The sequence below is a fragment of the Coregonus clupeaformis genome, chromosome 12 (assembly GCF_020615455.1).
Source record: "Coregonus clupeaformis isolate EN_2021a chromosome 12, ASM2061545v1, whole genome shotgun sequence".
NCBI lineage: Eukaryota > Metazoa > Chordata > Actinopteri > Salmoniformes > Salmonidae > Coregonus > Coregonus clupeaformis.
The window spans coordinates 31,065,541-31,082,196 of NC_059203.1; the positions used below are offsets into that span (position 1 = coordinate 31,065,541).

At 43.5% G+C, this 16,656-nt stretch overlaps 1 non-coding gene across 1 annotated transcript; it reads right to left on the reverse strand.

The window, feature by feature from the left end:
• Nucleotides 1-16,344: 16,344 nt before the first annotated feature.
• Nucleotides 16,345-16,420, reverse strand: trnae-uuc. Its single transcript has one exon. It is a non-coding gene; the product is annotated as a tRNA-Glu (tRNA).
• Nucleotides 16,421-16,656: the final 236 nt, after the last annotated feature.

The following is a 16,656-nucleotide window of genomic DNA, read 5'->3' on the forward strand; positions in this document are numbered from 1 at the left end:
CCTCAACCTTTGGCTAAATACAGTCTTGACATTTCAGGCTTCATTGAGAGGACTTGAAATAGGTGCTATTCAATTTATGTTTAAGCAGGCAATAATTAAATAATCCAACATGTAAGATGCTATGAGGTCGGAGTGAACTGAACTGTGAACTGCAACCACTGTGTGTAACAGTATATGCCAAATATCCATCCAGACTGTCCTAAATGCCATTTAACAAATACTATAGGTTTTTGTATCCTAATACAAGCAAAAATGTTCAGCATGGCTTATGACGGCATGAATTATACTTCTGACAGATATTTGAATGTCACTATTGTTTGTAATTGTTATATTGCTAAATGTTTTTACTGTTGTTTTGTTAGCCAGTCCTTGGAGACTTTAAAGATTGAACCTGTGTACATGTGATTCACCATGTCGCGGTAATGTCAACTCTTAGGTCACCTAGGGTCATTGTGCTTTTACTGGCAGAAGCTTCTCCATAACATCCCTGCTTATTTTTAGCAGTTCTAAAATCAACTTTTAGTCTAGACCGTCATCATATATTTATTTCTAGCACTATTACCTTACAAGAGTAGATATATGGTCTCCTGAAAGACTTGTTGGAACTAGCCTGTGTTTTCCACTTTTGGTACATACAAAACAAAAACTTCAAGATGCTGAAAGACTTCCCTTTACATTTCAGAGTACAGTCTCTTTACCCATGACAGGAGATGTTGTATGCGAGCCAAAAACATGTGAAATAGCAACATAGTTTGCAGGGACTGTCATTGCAGATGAAACCACTGCTTTGGTTCATTTTCATATTAAGTACCTTTATGATATTTTTTTCTAGTGAACAGCATTCAGGCCAAAACCACAATATGCCAGAGGGCGAAGGCTTATCTATGCACGTTCAGCATTATGTGACCTGGAACAGGTAGATGTGTATTAGAGTGACAGATTACATTGTTGTATGTGGGAGAGTTATTGTGAGGGTCTCCCACCACCATAGTCAAGCAGTCTGATTTGCAGTTCTATTTGCTTGCATCACATTGTTCTTCTCCATGAGATGGTGTGAACAGTGAGGACTATGATAAAGCTAGTTTTATAACAATGTGCGTTTCAAAAGAGTAAAACGAGTAAAGTATCAATGTATGGTTAGTCAGAGATAGGTACACACTGATATAGCAATGAATGTATGACTCATGGCCACAAAGGATGGATTGGGAAAACTTCTCTACTTTTGAAAAAAAATTTTTTTTGTTGCTTCTTACAGATTTGTGTGACACTCAATTCCTTTTCCTGTAGGAGGATAGCCTTGGAGATGCCTTTTTTATATTCTCAGTAAATGATGTCAATAAATTTCATTGGGTTTTTTCTTAGCCAGAATCATGCATATACAACACTTTGAAGTGGTTTCTTTCTACACACAACTACAAAAAGCTACTGTGTAATTAAACGTGGTTATGTGGTTACATATTGCTGGTGGAGGTAGGCCTACTGAACTGTGCTATTCAAGAACGCCAAATTGCTGCCAATTAAGTTAGCTAAGCAGAAACAGACGGGTACCTAGGCTACTATTTTGCATCCCTTGTTGCCAATTTGGCAAAAGATAATGCAAATCAGTAAAGCTACAGAAACATGAGTTTCAGTTTCAGTGAGTTTGTTTCAATTACATAAGTAAGGACATCTTTGGACCTTCGGTAATATCTTGTAGTTTTTTTTTTTTTACATTTTGTCATTCAGTATCTTGCTGAACTGTTTTAAAGTTATACACTGCTCAAAAAAATAAAGGGAACACTAAAATAACACATCCTAGATCTGAATGAATGAAATAATCTTATGAAATACTTTTTTCTTTACATAGTTGAATGTGCTGACAACAAAATCACACAAATATTATCAATGGAAATCAAATTTATCAACCCATGGAGGTCTGGATTTGGAGTCACCCTCAAAGTTAAAGTGGAAAACCACACTACAGGCTGATCCAACTTTGATGTAATGTCCTTAAAACAAGTCAAAATGAGGCTCAGTAGTGTGTGTGGCCTCCACATGCCTGTATGACCTCCCTACAACGCCTGGGCATGCTCCTGATGAGGTGGCGGATGGTCTCCTGAGGAATCTCCTCCCAGACCTGGACTAAAGCATCCGCCAACTCCTGGACAGTCTGTGGTGCAACGTGGCGTTGGTGGATGGAGCGAGACATGATGTCCCAGATGTGCTCAATTGGATTCAGGTCTGTGGAACGGGCGGGCCAGTCCATGGCATCAATGCCTTCCTCTTGCAGGAACTGCTGACACACTCCAGCCACATGAGGTCTAGCATTGTCTTGCATTAGGAGGAACCCAGGGCCAACCGCACCAGCATATGGTCTCACAAGGGGTCTGAGGATCTCATCTCGGTACCTAATGGCAGTCAGGCTACCTCTGGCGAGCACATGGAGGGCTGTGCGGCCCCCCAAAGAAATGCCACCCCACACCATGACTGTCCCACCGCCAAACCGGTCATGCTGGAGGATGTTGCAGGCAGCAGAACGTTCTCCACGGCGTCTCCAGACTCTGTCACGTGCTCAGTGTGAACCTGCTTTCATCTGTGAAGAGCACAGGGCGCCAGTGGCGAATTTGCCAATCTTGGTGTTCTCTGGCAAATGCCAAACGTCCTGCACGGTGTTGGGCTGTAAGCACAACCCACACCTGTGGACGTCGGGCCCTCATACCACCCTCATGGAGTCTGTTTCTGACCGTTTGAGCAGACACATGCACATTTGTGGCCTGCTGGAGGTCATTTTGCAGGGCTCTGGCAGTGCTCCTCCTGCTCCTCCTTGCACAAAGGCGGAGGTAGCAGTCCTGCTGCTGGGTTGTTGCCCTCCTACGGCCTCCTCCACGTCTCCTGATGTACTGGCCTGTCTCCTGGTAGCGCCTCCATGCTCTGGACACTACGCTGACAGACACAGCAAACCTTCTTGCCACAGCTCGCATTGATGTGCCATCCTGGATGAGCTGCATTACCTGAGCCACTTGTGTGGGTTGTAGACTCCGTCTCATGCTACCACTAGAGTGAAAGCACCGCCAGCATTCAAAAGTGACCAAAACATCAGCCAGGAAGCATAGGAACTGAGAAGTGGTCTGTGGTCACCACCTGCAAAAACAGTCCTTATTGGGGGTGTCTTGCTAATTGCCTATAATTTCCACCTGTTGTCTATTCCATTTGCACAACCGCATGTGAAATTTATTGTCAATCAGTGTTGCTTCCTAAGTGGACAGTTTGATTTCACAGAAGTGTGATTGACTTGGAGTTACATTGTGTTGTTTAAGTGTTCCCTTTATTTTTTTGAGCAGTGTATATATCCTAATGCTGCATTTCAAGGACCACCAGCAGCTTTGTTGAAAATGCTTACAGACATGGTTGTATTCTTTAATTACAAAATAAATCAAAAGTATGCTAATGCTTTTATGTTATCATATTGAGAAGGTTTTAATATATACTGAACAAAAATATAAATGCAACATGCAACAATTTCAAAGATTTTACTGAGTCACAGTTCATATAAGGAAATTAGTCAATTTAAATTCATTAATTAGGCCCCAATCTATGGAATTCACATGACTGGGCAGGGGTGCAGCCATGGGTGGGCCTTAGGGCATCGGCCCACTCAATTGGCAGCCAGGCCCACCCACTGGGGAGCCAGGCCCAGCCAATCAGACTGAGTTTTTCCCCCAAAAAATGCTTTATTACAGACAGAAATAGTCCTCAGCTCACTAACATGGGTGTAAACACATTTGAGAGAAATAAGCTTTTTGTACATATGGAACATTTCTGGGATATTTTATTTCAGCTGATGAAACATGGGACCAACACTTTACAAGTTGTGTTTATATTTTTGTTCAGTGTAGTTGCCAAGGGGATGTTCTCCTCACAGGATGACTGTGGTACAGTATTGCCACAGTTGCCTTTCATTGTGACGTTGACATGTCACACTAACTCAGTTTTTGTGATTAGTAGCAACTCCAATTAACCCTGTATTTCTAGGAACAATACGATGGAAGTCATGTTGCCTTTTGTCTTCAATGCATAGCCTGGATTGTGTTAATTAATATGACTAAAATGTACAATGATCATCTTTAATTTGCTGGAATTTTTTTACTGTGTTAATTGTTTTACTCTTATGTTTACCTTGTGGCAAATAATATTAAAATGAATGATTGTCAATTATCTGCCTTTGTATTTGAATGGTACAGTAATACGTGTCCATTCGCCAACAGAATGATCAAACCTCCAACCTTCTGCAACCTTAGAAGAATTGGCCATTAGAAGAAGCAGATTTGTCCACAGTTCACCGTTGAATAAGATCCCCTTAGGGAGACACCTTTGTAGCTTTCAGTGACCCAGCTCATCATGGGCTGATAATGGAAAAGCAATGAAACAATTCTACAGGTTACATGGAGGCTGCCTCGGATCAATACATAATCTCGTAGTTTGGGACTAGAGGGGAGGGCCACGGAGTGAGGGGATGGTGAAGATGGATGGGTAGGGTAACCACAATAAGAGAACATCTTAGATAAACAGGATGACTTGATATACAAAAGCGTCTGGTAAATGTCAAATTATATTTAATTGATAACTATTCTTTTATTTCCCAAATTGGGGAAAGCGAGGTGATTGTACATTTGCTCTTTAGACTTACAAACATACTGACCATTTATGACAGCAATGGTCTGGTTTGATGGTGAATTCACCACAGTCCACACCGCTGAACGTGCCTTGGAGCGACTCCACTTTGTTTGTCATGGCCTGCGCTGAGGAGACACAGACATCGATTTGCTGTCTGTATGTTTCAGGAAATCAATACTATTGTAAGTTTGCTTTTATGCAATGATTGTTTTGTTAATTTTTTTAATAGCACAAAAGATAGACAAGCAATTTTACTTTTGGATGAAGGTTGACGGGGGAAGACCAAATGTTGATCTAAAAGAGGGCCTCGAGGCCTATGTAACAAGGATGGGTGAATATCCATATTTAATATGAAGGCAATCATAGGTGAAAAGACTTCTTACAGATTGAAAAGTGTTGATACAGGTATCTGTTCTATGATTTATAATAACCCTGTGCCTCCATGCTCCAGCAGGATAAAAAAGTAACTGGACCATGATACACACCACTATAAATACATTATAAATGATGGATATAGCCAATTCTCCCACAAGTAGCAACACAAGGTGTAACAACTGTTGTATTTGCTGCATTTTAAACAAATATTAAACATTCACTCAAAACTTAGTTAGAATGTAGTCTTCTAAACCAAACATGGCAAAACAGAAGATAAAGACCCCACAGCATTTATTTATTAATCATTAAGTATGTGGCACTACCTGTGTTGTCCACTGGAGTGCAGTGTAGATTCATATTACAGCTTCAGAAAGGAAGACAGTGAGTGGACCACAGTTCAGATGTGACCAGCAACAAGGCAACAGAAAACACTTGGAACACACACACATCCATAGACACAATGAGCAACACGGAGGACACAAACCTGGCAAGGGCCCATACCCTCCCTCCCCCACCTGTGTGCCCATCTGCGGAGGAGAGGTGCCAGTTGTTCTGATCGTGGGCCAGTGTGTCTCAACTCAAGCACCACCCCACCAAACTCCCCTTTCGGGTCTGTCTGTCCTACTGTGAATAACATTGGCCCTTGCCCATAGGCTGTGTTTGCTCGTGGTTTCATGTTAAAAGCCTTTTATCGGACCGGCCCACTCCAAGAGGCCCATAGCCATAACAACACAATGTGAAATAGTTTGGGTGGGTTGAACAGTAGTCATCTTGGCTCCGTGGCTTTTGCACTCATGTGAAAGGAACAGCATGTAATTCACCACGTGAGACATCATACAGAGCAACAAAATTCAGGTTGATACACATGCAAATGTGTGGGATTGATGACTTTTCTGCGAGCACCCCTAAACTTGCTTAAATCAAAGTCAAGTGGGCCATGCTTTCTAAACCCGGACTAAAGAGCCAGGGGTAACGAGGCATACACTCCCATATTTCTTTTCTGAATAGCTAATTCTTTAGTTAATCTCAATCAAGAGCAGAAAAACACACTGCATTTAGTGCCTTGAGTGATTGCAGAGAGCCTAAAGTAGTGATGTCGGCTGGGCTGAGTCGTTGGGTTAGTGAGGCTAGGCAGAACCAGAACTGTGTTCAAATACTATTTTAAATATTTCAAATACTTTAGCTGTGCTTGATTGAGCTTGCCTGTTTCAATGGAACCAATAGAAAAGTCTGAAAATTGTGAACCCAGTCCAACCTGGCACTCCAGGCAGGCTAAAGCAAACGCTCAAAGTACAGTCGTGGTCAAAAGTTTTGAGAATTACACAAATATTAATTTTCACAAAGTCTGCTGCCTCAGTTTTTATGATTTGCATATATTGCATATACTTCCATGTTATGAAGAGTGATCAGATGAATTGCAATTAATTGCAAAGTCCCTCTTTGCCATGAAAATGAACTTAATCCCCCAAAAAACATTTCCACTGCATTTCAGCCCTGCCACAAAAGGACCAGCTGACATCATGTCAGTGATTCTCTCGTTAACACAGGTGAGAGTGTTGACAAGGACAAGGCTGGAGATCACTCTGTCATGCTGATTGAGTTAGAGTAACAGACTGGAAGCTTTAAAAGGAGGGTGGTGCTTGAAATCATTGTTCTTCCTCTGTTAACCATGGTTACCTGCAAGGAAACACGTGTCGTCATCATTGCTTTGCACAAAAAGGGCTTCACAGGCAAGGATATTGCTGCTAGTAAGATTGCACCTAAATAAACCGTTTATCGGATAATCAAGAACTTCAAGGAGAGAGGTTCAATTGTTGTGAAGAAGGCTTCAGGGCACCCAAGAAAGTCCAGCAAGCGCCAGGACCATCTCCTAAAGTTGATTCAGCTGTGGGATCGGGGCACCACCAGTGCAGAGCTTGCTCAGGAATGGCAGCAGGCAGGTGTGAGTGCATCTGCACGCACAGTGAGGCGAAGACTTTTGGAGGATGGCCTGGTCTCAAGAAGGGCAGCGAGGAAGCCACTTTTCTCCAGGAAAAACATCAGGGACAGACTGATATTCTGCAAAAGGTACAGGGATTGGACTGCTGAGGACTGGGGTAAAGTCATTTTCTCTGATGAATCCCCTTTCCGATTGTTTGGGGCATCCGGACAAAAGCTTGTCCGGAGAAGACAAGGTGAGCGCTACCATCAGTCCTGTGTCATGCCAACAGTAAAGCATCCTGAGACCATTCATGTGTGGGGTTGCTTCTCAGCCAAGGGAGTGGGCTCACTCACAATTTTGCCTAAGAACACAGCCATGAATAAAGAATGGTACCAACACATCCTCCGAGAGCAACTTCTCCCAACCATCCAAGAACAGTTTGGTGACGAACAATGCCTTTTCCAGCATGATGGAGCACCTTGCCATAAGGCCAAAGTGATAACTAAGTGGCTCGGGGAACAAAACATCGACATTTTGGGTCCATGGCCAGGAAACTCCCCAGACCTTAATCCCATTGAGAACTTGTGGTCAATCCTCAAGAGGCGGGTGGACAAACAAAAACCCACAAATTCTGACAAACTCCAAGTATTGATTATGCAAGAATGGGCTGCCATCAGTCAGGATGTGGCCCAGAAGTTAATTGACAGCATGCCAGGGCAGATTGCAGAGGTCTTGAAATCATTGCCAGGTGGCGAATCGCATCTCTGCATGTCTGGCAGACATATCAGTGTGGATGACAGATCACCACCTCAAGCTGAACCTAGGCAAGACAGAGCTGCTCTTCCTCCCGGGGAAGGACTGCCCGCTCCATGATCTCGCCATCACGGTTGACAACTCCGTTGTGTCCTCCTCCCAGAGTGCAAAGAACCTTGGCGTGACCCTGGACAACACCCTGTCGTTCTCCGCTATCATCAAAGTGGTGACCCGATCCTGTAGGTTCATGCTCTACAACATTCGCAGAGTACGACCCTGCCTTACACAGGAAGCGGCACAGGTCCTAATCCAGGCACTTGTCATCTCACATCTGGATTACTGCAACTCGCTGTTGGCTGGACTCCCTGCCTGTGCCATTAAACCCCTACAACTCATCCAGAATGCTGCAGCCCGTCTGGTGTTCAACCTTCCCAAGTTCTCTCACGTCATCCCGCTCCTCCGCACACTCCACTGGCTTCCAGTTGAAGCTAGCATCTGCTACAAGACCATGGTGCTTGCCTACGAAACTGTGAGGGGAACGGCACCTCCATATCTTCAGGCTCTGATCAGTCCCTACACCCAAACGAGGGCATTGCGTTCATCCACCTCTGGCCTGCTGACCCCCCTACCTCTGCGGAAGCACAGTTCCCGCTCAGCCCAGTCAAAACTGTTCGCTGCTCTGTCAATGGTGGAACAAGCTCCCTCACGACGCCAGGACAGTGGAGTCACTCACCACTTTCCGGAGACACTTGAAACCCCACCTCTTTAAGGAATACCTGGGATAGGATAAAAGTAATCCTTCTACCCCCCCCTACCCCACCCCCACAAAAAATATATATGTATATATATATATTGTGAAGTGGTTGTCCCACTGGCTATCATAAGGTGAATGCACCAATTTGTAAGTCACTCTGGATAAGCGCGTCTGCTAAATGACTAAAATGTAAATGTAAATGTCTTGAAAAAGAAGGGTCAACAGTGCAATATTGACTCTTTGCATAAACTTAATGTAATTGTCAATAAAAGCCTTTGACACTTATGGAATGCTTGTAATCAGGGGCGGCCTGTTCAATAGGGCGATATGGGCGACGCACTGCCAAACGGGAAAAGGAAGGGATTTTTTTTCTAATCAATTATATCACGGCAACAGTAGTTATCAGTGTTGTAATCTATACGTCTGATCTGCCACAGTGCCACACTGCCACTAAATGTCGAATCAGGCTAAAGTCGTGCTTCAAATGGCTCCCCCCCCTTTTGGGGCGATTTCAGTCAGGTTGAAAATCGCCCAGAAGTCTGTAATAGACTCCCATGTAAAATCTATTTTTTTCAAATTTCAGAGCCTTCAATACAATCTCAATGGGTGTCTGTGGGCTTGCACTTACGCTGTCGTCATACGTTACGTAACCATGAACGTAACTGAGAAAAGAGTGGATTGTTTGAAAGAAGTTCCTTTTTGTCGGCGATTCGCGAACAAATGAAGATAAATTGGCAACGAAACAATTAGGACCTCCCAGACCAAATTTAATAATTCAACAGGTTTCTACTAAAGGCGGAAAGTCCTACACCCGAGGATTTTCCAAAAATTGGTACGAACGAAAAAGACATTGCCACTCACTCAACTGGATGACGAGGGATACAGGCTAGCTGTCCGCCGACACAACGATGAGGTTAGTGTTGATAATCACAAGTTTACTGGATGTGGATATGGTGTAATAAAGGCAGTTTATTCAGAGGTAAATATATCTGGAATCGCGTTCACGGACCCGTTCGTCAAACTCTTAGGGAGCTATAAATTAAGCCCCATTACTTACCATATCAGATAAGAGAAATTGCTGCAGCTACATATATTTTACATCCTGGCCCTACATAGTTCACTATTTGCATCACTTACCAAAATATTACATGTGGTCATATATGCTTGGAAAGTGGAGATGCCATAGAACGTCAAAAAAGTAAACATTGCTGGAGACACATTGCCGTTTTGGAGAAGACATCGCGTTTGCTAGCGAAGAGATTTGTTGTGGCAAATGAACTTGGGCTGGGAATTGCCAGGAACCTCACGATAAGATATATGCATCAGCATTGCGAGTCTCATGATTCTATACGTATTGCGATTCGATACTGTGATTTTATTGCGCACCATATGTCTGTTGCAGAGGGATCAGAAAGCCATGAGAACGAGTTTTGATCAGTCATGGAAATAAAAGTGCTGAAAACAAATTTGCTCCCAATGTGAAAAGATTGAGAACAAGCTATGAAGGAACAATAATGGTGTTTTGGTGCAGGTACAGCCAACTAGCGCTAAAATATTGCGATAATGTCAATACAGTATATCGTAAAGTATCACTATGTAACTCGATTTCTTTCACCCCAATCCCTCAAATTAACGGTAAATAACTGAATTGTTTGCCCCACATTTAGCTAAGATGATTAGCTAGCCAGCTAAAATGTTTTATTTAGTTAGCAGTCGCATCTACAATAGTTTACTGTCAATAACATGTCTCCAAAAATGACGTGGTGTCTCCAATTGTGTTGACATTTTACAATTGCAATGCGCATCCATGAGTATCCACTTTCTGTAGCTCAGCTGGTAGAGCATGGTGCTTGTAACGCCAAGGTAGTGGGTTCGATCCCCGGGACCACCCATACACAAAAATGTATGCACGCATGACTGTAAGTCGCTTTGGATAAAAGCGTCTGCTAAATGGCATATTATTATTATTATTATTATTATTATTATTATCTGAAGAGAGCCCGAAACATTGTGTGCAGACATTTTATGCAATAAATGAAGTAGGTTCAATCTAGTAGTTCTGATCTTCTGATTGGTCCTGATGAGTTGGGCGAGGTCCCCTGCAGGCTACTGTCACTGTTGCATTGGCTCTGAGTCGGGTTCTCTGTCTTCAAATGTTCAGCCTAAGAGAGGGGATTTTTTGTGTGTGTGTGTGTGTGTGTGTGTGTGTGTTTAACAGTGATGATGTGTGTGTGTGTGTGTGTGTTTAACAGTGATGATGTGTGTGTGTGTGTTTGTGTGTGTGTGTGTCCTCAGAGCAAGAACTCGTGAGTTGGAAGAACTGAGAGGCCTATGGCGTGGGTGTTGTCCTTGGCCACCTGCTGACAAGGCTGACAAGATAGGACCCTTTTGTCCATTGTTATTGGATAGGAACAGAACTTATAACCAGCTCCTGACCTAAATAGATCTTAGCACAACATTTTACTCAACATATCATATTCCATATTCACTATAACAAATATATTTACTACGACATTAGCAAGAACCGCCACATCCTCAGCCGGCTAATCCAGTGTGTGAAGTTTTGCGGAGTGTTTGAGTTAGCTTTGCGAGGCAAAGATGAAACTGAGGGCTCCACCAACCCTGGTAAGCCAACACTTTTGAGATCAGTCAATAAATGCTTCTGGTATTGACTTATATGCTGCCCCTGTCTTCATGTTGTTGCTGGACATATCTTTCTTTAAATGTGTGTAGGTCACCTAAATCATCAGAAAAATTGCCCCTCCTGAGAATTTTTTCAGGAGCCGCCACTGCTTGTAATTATACTTCAGTATACCATAGTAACATCTGACAAAAATATCTAAAAACACTGAAGCAGCAAACTTTGTGAAGACAAATACTTGTGTCATTCTCAAAACTTTTCACCACGACTGTATATAAAAGTTTTTAAATAGTATTTAAACCCAGGTCTGTATATATGAGGTTTATGCAAGACTCATTGATCTAATCTAGTTTTGCTAATCAATAGCGATGGCTATAGCGTGATATTAAAATGCACCTAATGAATTACATTGATGGTGGAGCCGTTTGGTTCAGTGGGCCATTCAGTATGATGGAACGCTCCCTGTGATGTTCAAACCAGTTCTGTCCAGTAATGTGGATGTTCATGGTACTAGATATGCATGAGGGATGCAACCAGCTGGTTTCATAGAGGGGTTTCTGATCTGGTTGCTTTTGTAGTCCGTATTCAGTGTGTATTCATAGTCAGTTTTTCTGTTGATCCTTATGCATCATCCCTATAAGTTACATGGTCCCTTGTGACTCAGTTGGCAGAGCATGGCACTTGCAACGCCAGGGTTGTGTGTTTGAATCCCACAGGGGACCAGTACAAAGAAAATGTATGCACTCAGTACTGTAAGTCGCTCTGGATAAGAGCGTCTGCTAAATGACAAAAAATTATAATAATTAAGAGGAAAAGGACACTTGAGAGTGAAGAATATTGCTCAAGACTTAAAGGAAGACTTGTGTCCTGTCAGTGAAATATGTATCGTAGCCTATCAAATGACTGCTATGTTGTGTTAAATAATCACTGTTTACTACATGTGAAAAGAGAGTTAGTATCACATTTTGCTAATTTCATAAAAGAAAACAGAAGACAGTGGAAAAACTGACATAAAGGAGGAGTGGCAGAGAGAAGAGTTCAAAAGAGCAACAGTTCTTGGATAAGTCTTGTGAGTGCTTAGGTGTATTGGCTGCTTCAGACGCTCCACAAGGGAAATAAAAGCCCACAGCCAATAAAATCCTTATCCTTAAACCAAGTATTTTTTTCTGCCACAGGACTGACCTCCCATCTGGTGCTGCTGTGGCCCCGTCTGAGGGGAATATGTCTGTCCTTCCAGGTAACAAATGAACCTGACACACTGGTGACCGTGGGCTCGCATCTGTTTATCTCTTCTATCCACCTGCCTGCCTGTCTGTCTCCTAACCACGGCAGCAGACTGACAAAGCCCCGGCCGGGCCGGCCTCTACGGATCTCAAACCATGCCTTTCAGATACAGCCGTGCGCCGTGGTGTGGAAGACGGCCTATTTGGACGACAGCAGCATCTGTCCACTCCGAGGTTGGTGTGACGTGTGGCACAATGGGGTAAGGAAGGGAGGATCGTGTTGTAGACTAGACAGGGTGATTGAAGTGGAGAAAACTGTGAATCAAAAAAAGTATTTGGAATATAAAGAGGGCGCTTCGGTGATAAGAGGGTTGGAGGCTCTCTCCTCTGACTAGGGGACCAAGGAGCAGGAGGGGATGTTGGATTCCAAGAAGGAATAATTGAAACATTGTGTTGCGGCGGTGTGGGCTTTGGTGTGATTGACACCGTTTTGGAATACTCCTGTCCTCTCGCGCACAGGGGGTTTACCTGTGGAGGAGCTTAGGGGGCTCATCTGAGTTTGGAGTAAAATTGGTGCCATCCATCAAACTCTACATTTAACAAACGCCCAAGCCAGGCTGCCCAACAAAGGATTCTTATTTAAGGCGAACTGGGAAATGTGTGAGGGGCAGGGACTGGTGAGGGTCTATCAATCAGCCAGTCAACTCCTTTATTTAACAAGCGAGGGCACAGACCCTGGGCCAACACTGTGACGTATTCTGGCTTGTTGGGCTTGCAGTTTTCTCCTGGAAGGAAGAAAAAGAAGGAGGGAAAATTATTTAGAAAGAAAGAAAGAGGGACATGAAGAGGACGTGTCAGGGTTTTGCTGTGTCTGTCCAATGGCGCGCTGGTGCGCTTCATCTTTCCGACGCACGGGCCTGGAACTGGGACTTGATGGGATTTTCAGCCTTGTGGCCTCCACGCTCCCCAGCAGCCATCTGGAGAGCTGCCACTTGCCGCCGTGGCACAGCAAAGACACTCAGCCACAGTTTCCCACAGACCTGAGACCTGCTGTGCTCTGCTCAGTGGATGGAGTTGTGTCCCAAATGCCACCCTATTCCCTTATTAGTGCACTACTTACATTTTATATTACATTTTAGTCATTTAGCAGAGGCTCTTATCCAGAGCGACTTACAGTTAGTGAGTGCATAAATTTTTTATATCACATATCCCTCTCCCCTATCCATTAAAAGGAATAAAGTGCCATTTGGGACGTTTACTGTGCAAACACTCAGATCCACACACCCCTGTTGGGGACACACACTGATCTCAGGTCTGCCGTGTGCTGTTTGCTCACTGGAGGGGTGACATACTCAGCAAGGCAGCTCACAGTCCCATCGAATCACCAACTGACTCTTCTATCTGAGATATCTGAAGTAGAACGGGGCTTAGCTATTCAGAGACGCTAATGGTGTGTGGAGATAGACAGAGAGAGATGGAGAGAGAGAGAGAGAGAGAGAGGAAGAGAGAGAGAGAGAGAGAGAATGAGCCTTTTCGTCCAGCATGTACAACACACGACGACTTAGCAACTGAAGTCAGCATTTCTTAATGGGAGAATTATTTTAGTATACTGAACAAAAATATTAATGCAACATGCAACAATTTCAAAGATTTTACTGAGTTACAGTTCATACAGTGGGGGAAAAAAGGATTTAGTCAGCCACCAATTGTGCAAGTTCTCCCACTTAAAAAGATGAGAGAGGCCTGTAATTTTCATCATAGGTACACGTCAACTATGACAGACAAAATGAGAAAAAAAAATCCAGAAAATCACATTGTAGGATTTTTTATGAATTTATTTGCTAATTATGGTGGAAAATAAGTATTTGGTCAATAACAAAAGTTTCTCAATACTTTGTTATATACCCTTTGTTGGCAATGACACAGGTCAAACGTTTTCTGTAAGTCTTTACAAGGTTTTCACACACTGTTGCTGGTATTTTGGCCCATTCCTCCATGCAGATCTCCTCTAGAGCAGTGATGTTTTGGGGCTGTCGCTGGGCAACACAGACTTTCAACTCCCTCCAAAGATTTTCTATGGGGTTGAGATCTGGAGACTGGCTAGGCCACTCCAGGACCTTGAAATGCTTCTTACGAAGCCACTCCTTCGTTGCCCGGGCGGTGTGTTTGGGATCATTGTCATGCTGAAAGACCCAGCCACGTTTCATCTTCAATGCCCTTGCTGATGGAAGGAGGTTTTCACTCAAAATCTCACGATACATGGCCCCATTCATTCTTTCCTTTACACGGATCAGTCGTCCTGGTCCCTTTGCAGAAAAACAGCCCCAAAGCATGATGTTTCCACCCCCCATGTTTCACAGTAGGTATGGTGTTCTTTGGATGCAACTCAGCATTCTTTGTCCTCCAAACACGACGAGTTGAGTTTTTACCAAAAAGTTCTATTTTGGTTTCATCTGACCATATGACATTCTCCCAATCCTCTTCTGGATCATCCAAATGCACTCTAGCAAACTTCAGACGGGCCTGGACATGTACTGGCTTAAGCAGGGGGACACGTCTGGCACTGCAGGATTTGAGTCCCTGGCGGCGTAGTGTGTTACTGATGGTAGGCTTTGTTACTTTGGTCCCAGCTCTCTGCAGGTCATTCACTAGGTCCCCCCGTGTGGTTCTGGGATTTTTGCTCACTGTTCTTGTGATCATTTTGACCCCACGGGGTGAGATCTTGCGTGGAGCCCCAGATCGAGGGAGATTATCAGTGGTCTTGTATGTCTTCCATTTCCTAATAATTGCTCCCACAGTTGATTTCTTCAAACCAAGCTGCTTACCTATTGCAGATTCAGTCTTCCCAGCCTGGTGCAGGTCTACAATTTTGTTTCTGGTGTCCTTTGACAGCTCTTTGGTCTTGGCCATAGTGGAGTTTGGAGTGTGACTGTTTGAGGTTGTGGACAGGTGTCTTTTATACTGATAACAAGTTCAAACAGGTGCCATTAATACAGGTAACGAGTGGAGGACAGAGGAGCCTCTTAAAGAAGAATTTACAGGTCTGTGAGAGCCAGAAATCTTGCTTGTTTGTAGGTGACCAAATACTTATTTTCCACCATAATTAGCAAATAAATTCATTAAAAATCCTACAATGTGATTTTCTGGATTTTTTTTCTCTCAATTTGTCTCTCATAGTTGACGTGTACCTATGATGAAAATTACAGGCCTCTCTCATCTTTTTAAGTGGGAGAACTTGCACAATTGGTGGCTGACTAAATACTTTTTTCCTCCACTGTATATGGAAATCAGTCAATTGAAATAAATTAATTAGGCCCTAATCTATAGATTTCACATGACTGGGAATGCAGATATGCATTTGTTGGTTACAGATACCTTAAAAAAAAGGTAAGGGCGTGGATTAGAAAAACCAGTCAGTATCTGGTGTGACCACCATTTGCCTCATGCAGCGCGACACATCTCCTTCGCATAGAGTTGATCAGGCTGTTGATTGTGGCCTGTGGAATGTTGTCCCACTCCTCTTCAATGGCAGTTTCTGGATATTGGCTGGAACTCGAACACGCTGTCATACAAGTCGATCAATTGCATCCCAAACATGCTCAATGGGTGACATGTCTGGTGAGTATGCAGACCATGGAAAAACTGGGACATTTTCAGCTTCCAGGAATTGTGGACAGATCCTTGCAACATGGAGCCGTGCATTATCATGCTGAAACATGAGGTGATGGCGGCGGATGAATGGCACGACAATGGGTCTCAGGATCTCTTCACGGTATCTCTGTGCATTCAAATTGCCATCCATAAAACGCAATTGTGTTCGTAGCTTATGCCTGCCCATACCATAACCCCATGGGGCACTTTGTTCACAACATTGACATCAGCAAACCGCTCACCCACACAACATCATACACATGGTGGCCGGTTGGATTTACATTTTAGTCATTTAGCAGACGCTCTTATCCAGATCGACTTACAGTTAGTGAGTGCATACATTTTTATTATTTTTTATAAACAAATTTCATACTGGCCCCCCTTGGGAATCGAACCCACAACCCTGGCGTTGAAAGCACCATGCTCTACCAACTGAGCTACACGGGGCCGTGTACTGCCATGTTCTCTAAAACGACATTGGTGGAGAACTGAATATTCAATTCTCTGGCAACTGCTCTGGTGGACATTCCCGCAGTCAGCATGCCAATTGCACACTCCCTCAAAACTTGAGACAAGGCATTGTGTTGTGTGACAAAACTGCACATTTTAGAGTGGCCTTTTATTGTCCCCAGCACAAGGTGCACCTGTGTAATGATCATGTTTTTTAATCAGCTCTTAATATGCT